Below are 9,397 nucleotides of genomic sequence, written 5' to 3'. Positions count from 1 at the left end.
ACATTTTCTTATACATAATTAATCATACATATACATGTTTTCCTTAAAGAAAGCATTAAAATAAGGCATTTTACTCTGGTGTCATCTGGGTTTCTATTTCTTTTTTATCCTCTCCCTCGTTTAACTTTCTATTATCTAAATCATTTATCTATCCTCTTATCTTCATATTTCTTTTCTAACCATATATAAAATCTTCCCCATGTCTTGCAATACACTGATTCCTCTTCATCTCTTATTCTTAAAGTTAATCTATTCATTTCCACACAGTCTAAAATCTTTTTTATTACTTCACCTTCTGACGGAATGTTTTCTGTCTTTCAATTTTGTGCAAATACAATTCTTGCTGCTGTTATTATATGTATAATTAGATACACATCTTCCTTACTATATCTCTCTGGGAGAATACCCAATTAAAAAGCCTCACAATCTGTCATATCTACCAAAAAGCGTTCCTGAGAAACACGATTGCTCATTGTTGTTCCAATATGCCTTTCAGACACATTCAGAAGACTCATTTCCAGATATGGAAATTAGAGTTCAGATCAATACCAAAGCACTCTCAGGCGCTTTTTAAAAGGAGGCAGTTAATGAGTTGAGGAGGAACAAATATTTCAAGCAGGGCAGAATTGGATGGAGAGTGGATCTGACCTTCTGAAATATATTTTCAGCATTGTAGGGAAGCAAATTAAATTTCCTTTAAGCCCACATATATGCAAATTATAATATCCAACAACAAATATCAACTGTCAAGGAACTTTCCAGTTGTAATTGCTTTGTTTGCTAAAATCAGTAGAAGAATTGAAAAGCTGGGATATTGCAATCCAGCCACAATACATGTGGGGCTTTCTGGTTCTGGGCAAGAATTGGGGGAGGGGAAGAAATAATATAGACAAACACTTGTATAAAAATGTTTGGCATATTTTCCCTGACTGAAACCAGGTATATCAATAAATCTGAAGCACAGATTGGAGTACAGTTTCTTTTGGGGCGATAGTAGATCTACAAAAGCTGTTTTCTAAAGATAATATACCTTCTTGTAACAGCAAATCACAGTATCTATTAGGAGCAAATGCTTAATTATACTACATCTATTTGGATTAATAAGAACTGGACCTGTTTCATTTAGAATTTTGTGAAGTTATAATTCTGTACATGGGTTTCCTTTTCTGGGAATTATAATTTTGGGTGGTCATTTAAAACATTGCCTTATTTGGGCAATGCAGCAACTCATGTAATATTATTACCCAATATTTCCTGTATATGAAGGCTTTCTTTGTGATTGCATAGCATCCTATCCTACTAGGCCTGGAGAAAAATATCATGAAAGAACAATTAAGCACTCAACATGTCAGATATCATGAGAATCAGGGGTGGGTTCTACTTACCATTACTACCGGTTCGCATCGCGCCCGGAAGCTTCTGCGCATGCACAGATCACTTATAATGACATCTGGGTCAGTGGGCGGAGCCTCCTGCTGGTTTTACTACCGGTTCTTGCTAACCGATCCGAATCAGGAACAACCCACCACTGATGAGAATGTTAGAAAATGTGATGAAATGCAATGGATTGTGTCTATTAAGAGGCAGGTGGTGTGATGGACTACAGTGAAGTGGCAGTTTCCTAGGAAAGAACAATCGCATTCCAAGGTGGGACAAGAAACAGCACAGCCCTGAGCTGGATTGGAGACAGAGGGAGAGATTTAGGATAGCTATTCCCTAGAATCTCCGTGAGTATCTCTGCTAGAGTTAGAGTAGTATAGGTTTAATCTGGCAAGATTCTGTCTGATGTGAACAAATAAAGAACTGAACTTTAGTTGGATTGTTCTATGTCATTCTTAGGCTCAGCCTGACATGGAAACATATTAAGAATGTGAGACAACAGTATAAATGTGATAAATATAACACGAACATATTTCATGCCTGTTGTACCTCTTATCAGAACATCCCCATGGCAACCTATGAATTTGTCCTAATTTATTTGAAGATAAGCAGACTGCATTTATTTATTTAGCGTATGGTTGGTCACACACACACAGTATTAAAACACTTCATTTTTACAGGTTAAAAACAATTAAAACAACAAAAAAGCAGTAAGAAAACCTAAAAGGAAAACAGAAATAACATTTCAAAGTTTAATGTCGAGTTTGGAGATCCAGTCAGTAGCTGCCGTTGTTATGCAGAGGAAGTCCCTAGAATCTCCTGGATACCTTCTGTTAGGGCATTCCCTCACTATATGCTGGATAGTCTGTCGAGGGGCCCCGCAATCACATTGTGCTGAAGGTGTCTTTCCCCATTTATACAGGGAGTCAGCACACACCCTGCAGACTGCAGAAGGGCAGGAAGTAACCCGAGATCTACTACTTCTCAATCAATCAATCAATCAAATCAATCAAATCTTTATTACATTCAAAGATCAGCATATGATACTTATGCATATATATACCTGCATCATTTTACTTTTTTTAAAAAAATGTATAAATATCAATACATCTCTTTCTTTGCTGGGTTGACTCCCTATCATTTTGGTTGGGTCTCCTCCAGTACATACTGTTTATAGGATAAACTCTGCAGGGAGCTGGATTATTTGCTTTGGGTCCTGTGCTTTGATTCCACATATTTAAATTACCAAGGGAAAAACCCAGCCACCTTCCAAATTAGTAATCCAAATTTTCAGAATAGAATCAATGTATGAAAAATTGACAAAAATTATATTCTTTATACAAATATAGACTCTTTACATAAATTAATACACGCAGAAAATGATTTGCATTTGCAATGTACTAGTGAATCATCAGTATATAAATATGGCAGCCTTCTGGAAGAGACTATATTAGCGTTGTGGTAAAGTGCGTTCTTAGCATGTAGTTTGGTAGTCCTGCTAGCTATAGAAAAGATGAAATGGGCTTAGAGGATTTAGCCATATCTCTGGCAGGGAACATCCCAGCATCACTGAACATCAGCTGGTCTCTCAATATTTCAAATATTGCAAGCTCCTAATTATAATGCAAAAGAATCCTAACTTACTCTGCTTATGGGCACTGTATGGGCCTTTAGAAGTATATCTTTTTATCACAGCCTGATTCATATTGTGATTTAATTATATGTCACAGACTTCTTTCATCACAAAATATTTGAAATCGCAAGAGCAGATACTGCTCTGGCATCAATGCCAACAGTTTTTAGCTTAAAAAGTTCATACCAATCACCTCAAATATAGAAAAAAGCAGTGGTGGGATTCTGCCGGTTCTAGGGGGTTCGGCCGAACCCTTTGTTAAATTGCTGGCTCGCCCTGCCCCTTGCCCCGCCCCTCCGCACTACTATTTATTGCTAATAAATGGGGCGAGCAAGCTAGCAATTTAACAAACGGTTCGGTGTTTTTTTGTAATTTATTGGCCCCGCAGCACACCGAACTGTTTGTTAAATTGCCCTTTGCCACCTCCCACCCGTGTGGCACCAGCCTACCGTAGCCAGGGGTAGGCAATTGTGGCTCTTTTACAACCTGTGGACTTCAACTTTCAGAATTCCTGAGACAGCTTGGCTGTCTCAGGAATTCTGGGAGTTGAAGGCCACAGGTTGTAAAAGAGCCACAATTGCCCATCCCTAGCCTGAGTTCCGCTGCCTGGGATCCACGTGGGCTGCCACGTGGTTCCCCACCGGCTCCGGACGCAAGAGAGCAGGATGGAGAAAGCAGCTTAAGTTGTGGTTTGGAGGAATATATGGGGGAAATTATTTGGTTTATTATTATTGGTAAATATAATTGATTTGTAAGAAATTGGATTGCATGGAAATAATTGGAATATTCATGTTCATATTGATTAATATACAAAAAAGGTAGTTATATAACTAATTGATTTATATTAAAATGTTGAATTTATATTAAACAACTGTAATATTACATAATTAACCAATGTGAGGATGGATATAAAAATAGATGACAATGGGAAGGGGTATAATATATGTTGCAATATTTTCAGGATCAGACTCAATAAAATTAGTGAGAGTTAAAGGTTTAAATATACTTCCTTTTATTTACAATAGGCATTCTATATTCGCTGAATATTCACAAATAGAAGCAAGGAAAAGGGTGTAGGTGGCTCCTTATATATACAATGGGTGGAGCTATAAGTGGGAGTGGTGAATTATGAATACATTAAGAAGTGAAGAATAAGTTAACCCCTGATATCCCATTCATATACTATTTACACATAAGAGAATAAGGCATTTACATCTGACAAATCCCCCTCTAAATGCCGATTCGTTATACAACACCAATTACATTCTGATTCAGGACAATACAAGACATACATTTTAGATGTTAAATATTTGTGTTGCTTAGAAGGTAAAGGCTTTGTTAATATGTCAGCTAATTGTTCTGAAGTATCACAATGCACTGCTTTAATAAATCCATCCTGAGATAATTGTCTCACATGTTTAAATTTTATATCTATATGCCTGGACCTTTGCCCAATGGCATCAGATCTAGATATTTCAATGGCCGCTTTATTGTCTTCATGCATAACAAAAGGCAAAGCAGGTTTTTTCCAAACATCTGAAATTAAATCATTAAACCATACAAGGTTATTTGCAGCTTTGGATAAACAAACATATTCCGCTTCTGTCGTTGAAGTGGCTACTAGTTCTTGTTTACCAGTATACCAGTAAACTGGACAGTCATTTAATAGAAAAATATAACCAGATGTACTTTTTCTGCATGATGTGTCTCCAGCCCAGTCCGCATCTGCATAACATGCAAGCTTTGGTTCTTTATTATCATTAGGTTCCAATACTAAGCAAAAATCTAGTGTACATTTCAGATATCTTAAAATTCTTTTAACAGCTTCCCAGTGATACATTGTTGGTTTGCTGACGTGTCTGGATAATAAATTGAGTGGTAAGGCGATATCTGGTCTAGTCCAATTAGATATATAAAGAAGTGAACCTATGATTGATCTATAAAACGTGTTGTCCTTGAATTCAGGGGAAGATTCATCAGTATTTCTAAGAAAATCAGTTTGCATAGGAGTATCACAGGGTTTGGCATTGTTTAAATTGCATTTATTTAAAAGTTCTATAATCTTATCTCTCTGAGTAAGTTTGAATCCCCTTCTAGTCTTATTAATTTGAACACCAAGATATTTGTTCACTTTACCTAGAGATTTCAACGAGAAATGTTCATTTAATTTATTTACAAAAGTTTCTCTTCTCTCTTTGTGTTTTCCTATATATAAAATGTCATCTACATAAATCAACACAAATTCAATGTGATCATCACCCTTTTTTACAAAGAAACAGTTATCAGCAGTGGTAGCGTTGAAATCCATGGTTTTAAGTACTTTTACTAAACAGTCGTACCATCTTTTACCAGATTGTTTTAATCCGTATAAACTCTTGTTCAACAGCCAAATTTCATTTTTGTTGGTGTATTGACTGTGAGGTGCTCTTACGTATATTTCCTTATCTAGTTTTGCGTGTAGATACGCAGTCTGTATGTCATATTGAAATACATCAAGATTGAGTGCTGATGCTACCACTAGAGCTGTTTTGACACTCTCTGTTCTTACAGTGGGGGAATACGTGTCAGTATAGTCCTCCGGATATTTCTGTGCATAACCTTGTGCAACTAATCTAGCTTTATATAGAGTATTGCCTCCTTCTAAGTTCTTAATTTTATATATCCACCTGGTACCAATAATTGTTTTATCTTTGGGTGCAATTGCAGGTGTAAATACATTTAATCCTTGTAAACTTTCCATCTCTTTTTTCATAGCTAATTCCCATTTTTCTTTTTCTTCACGAGGGAGTTTTAACACTTCCTCATAATTATTAGGTGTTATTGGCTCACCATCCATATGCATTATGTAATCTCTGTATTTATTTGGCATTTGATTTCTGTTGTTTCTAATGACTCTTTCAGGTTTGCTATTGTTATCATGCAAATATCTTGCTTCTTTTTTTGTTAGTGTGTCTGTCTTTATTTTGTGTTGGCTATTTGTCCAAGTTTTGGTTTTGCTTTTATATTTGTTGATATCCTGTTTTTCTATGGTCCCTTTCTCATGAGATTTTGTATCTTTACATTTATTTGGAAATATTTCATTAAGATGTAATTTAGACCAGTTGGCCTGTTCATGGAACACAGCTGTTCTGGAAACTATAAATTTGTTATTATTATCAATGAATCTGTACCCTTTGGTGTCAGTTTCATATCCCATAAATCTGAGTCTTCTGGATACGTTTTCTCCCTTTCTTCTCAACTGCTTAGGTATGTGTACGTCTGCAGTGACTCCAAATATGTGCATGTGTGCTAATTTTGGTTTCCTATTATACATTACTTCATATGGTGTCTTATTTACAATACTGGACCAGGTTCTATTTTGTGTGTAATTTGAATAATGTAAGGCTTCTGACCAAAATTGTTTGCTTAAGCCAGCATCCTCCAATGTGCATCTAATCATGGTTTGTAATGTGGAATTCTTTCTCTCTACAATCCCGTTTTGAAACGCAGAAAATGGACTAGAAGTGTAATGTAGCATTCCTCTATCCTTTAACCATTGGGAGAATTCTTTAGACATGAATTCACATCCCCTATCTGTCATAATTTGTTTTATTCTGATATTGTGTTGTGTTTCTATGCGTTTGTAAAATTCCTTAAATTTTTGAAAGGTTTCATCTTTGTGTTTTAATGTATAAACAAACCCATAACGGCTATAATCGTCTACTATTGTCAGGAAGTAACGTTTTCTATAGGTGATTGATGGAGTTAATGGACCAACTAAGTCCATGTGCACCAAGTCAAAAATTTTGTTAGTTGATCTAGTAGATTTTCTTGGCCTGGGACTAGTTTTTAGTTTTGTAGATTTACATACAGAGCATTCCAAATAGTTTTCACAATTTTTTATTTTGACACCTTCTGCGTGTTCAGTCATTTTTTGTACTACAGGAAAACTGGCATGTCCTAACTTCCTATGTAAGATGTGAGCACACTCATCATGAATTGGTTTACCTATTTTTGGTTTTTTTTCATTGTGTGTATCTGCGTGATCATGAGATATTTTACATTCATCATTGTCACTGTTACTAATATTTTCATCATCTGCTTCAATACAATCTTCCATATTTGAATCGATGTTATGTAACCATTTTTCCTTCGTTATTAGATAAGGTAGGCCTCCTTTAATCATCACAGTGCCTATATTTATTTTATTCTTCTCCAAAGTCGCTTTTCCCTTTGAGAAAACTATATTAATGTCAGAATCTCTACTTAGTTTTATGGCACTTAGTATGTTATGAGGTATTTCAGGTATTAACAATACCCCCTCTATTTTTCCTAGACCAGGCAAGGTTACATTTCCTCTGCCTAATACTTGAACCTTTTCTTGGTTAGCTACCTTTATTACAAATTTATCTTCTGTAAATGAAGACAATATATTTTTGTTATGAGTGGTGTGATTAGTTGCTCCAGAGTCAATAAGCCAATTATCATTCTCATTTTGCTGTATTTTAGTGTTGTCTTGTTTATTTAATCCATTCAGTGAACCAGATTTTCTATCCTTTGAATTATCTCTGCCCCCTCTATTCTCTTTGTAATTTGGTGGGCTTCTATATCTATGTCTATCTATGGAAGACTGTCTATAATTGTACTTGTTCCTATATTCTGACCTATGTCTTTCCTTTGAAATTTTGGGACAATCTCTTCTATTGTGTTCCCTGGATCCACAATTGTGACATTTAAATGTTTCATTATATTTTTCTTGGAAAGCTACTTTCCTATAAGGTTTGTGTTCTGTGTGATTGCTAGAACGATTTCTTCTTGAATTGTCTTCTGCTATCAATTTATTGGATAGACTTTCTATGGATAAATATCCTAGATTGATAGTGTCTAAATGTGACATAAAACTGTCCCAAGATGAATCAAGTGAGTTGATAATAACACTTTTCATTGTTTGGTCTGAAATCACCTCCCCCCTCAATTGCAGCTCAGCTCTTGTTTTGTTTAAAGATATTAAATGCTCACTTATGGAAACCCCTGGTTTCACTCTAGATGAAAAGAAATCCTTAGAGATTCTTGTGGTGGTAGCCACACTATCGCTGTGAAACAAATTAAACATGCATTGAATAATTTCTGAAACAGTCAGATTAGGTTTGATGCTATGATACATTGCAGGAGACACACTAGATATTATTAAGAAAAATGCTCTATGGTGTAAACAATCTATTTTTAAAGTCCAAGGTCTTTGTGGGGGACTAGTGATAAAAAATAGTAAATTTTCTTTCATAAAGACAACCTGGAGCTGTTGATACCATTCTTGCAAATTAATGCCATCAACCCTTAGTTTTGGGAAGTCACTGGGTAAATTTCCGACATTATTTTGTCCATTACTTACGACCTGAGGTAGTCCGTGGTCTCGCAAGTGTAGAAAATTGCAAAACGGCATGGGGATGCTCGCTACGAGTCTGCGTGGTTCTCTCGCCAGTTCATGTCTTCCCGGACCGTCTGCGTAGTTTTGCGCATGCGCGTTGTCCATTTCTTCTTTGAAGTCGTCGTGGAAGGTTCTCTCCATTGCGGCTCGCTCGCTCTGCTCTGCTTCAGACGAGTCGGTCTCTGGTTCGACCTTGGGAGTCCTGACGACGGCGGCTGCTCTTCTTTTTCTTTTGGAGGCGTTGGCACTTGCTTCGGTCTGTGGTGTAGGGCAGAATCGACAAGGCTCTCTGGGTTCGGGCATCGTCGCTTTCGAAGTCAGGATGGGAGCGGGCAGGTCTTGAGGTATCGGCTTGCTCGCTCGCTTCTTCGGTGGCTCTTTGGTAATTTTTAGTTTTGGCCCAAATGCAGCAAAAAGTGTTTTCATTGCTGATTTTATTTGGGATTTTGTTGAGTCATCTTCACTTTCTGATTCTGATTCTTCTGAGGAATTCAAATCTTCTTTTTCATTTTCGTTGTCTGATAACGTTTTTCGCGCCATAAATTTTGAATTGAGCATTTTGATTGGCTCTGCTTCGCTCACCTTGGAGGCCTGTTGAAACCAAGATGGCTGCCATTCAAAATTTCGCGCGGGATCACTGTTTTTCTTCTTCGTAATGACTTTCTCTGCGGTCATATTACTCACTATTTTTGGGTCTTTAGACTTCTCATTAGTGATGTTTTTCTCTCTCGCTGCTCCGCTGTTCTTCAGCATTTCTTGGAGGTTCGCGATGAGGCTTTCATCATTCTTCTGGCTTTTTAATAGTTTTAATATCTCTGACCTGAGTTCGTTATTCTCTATTTCGATTTCCTCCTGGTCATCATTTTCGTCTATTATTTCTTCGTCTTCAGTGGTGTATTCTTCGGATTCTCTCGAAATTGCGTTTGTGGATTCGTTGATTATTTCTTGTTCTGTTTCCATTTCTTTGCTGTAGGCCCTGG

The sequence above is a fragment of the Pituophis catenifer genome, unplaced genomic scaffold (genome assembly GCF_029215685.1).
Source record: "Pituophis catenifer annectens isolate HBS135680 unplaced genomic scaffold, rPitCat1.0.hap2 SCAF_1, whole genome shotgun sequence".
Taxonomy (NCBI): domain Eukaryota; kingdom Metazoa; phylum Chordata; class Lepidosauria; order Squamata; family Colubridae; genus Pituophis; species Pituophis catenifer.
The sequence above is the reverse complement of the archived record's forward strand: the minus strand, read 5'-3'. Positions refer to the sequence as shown.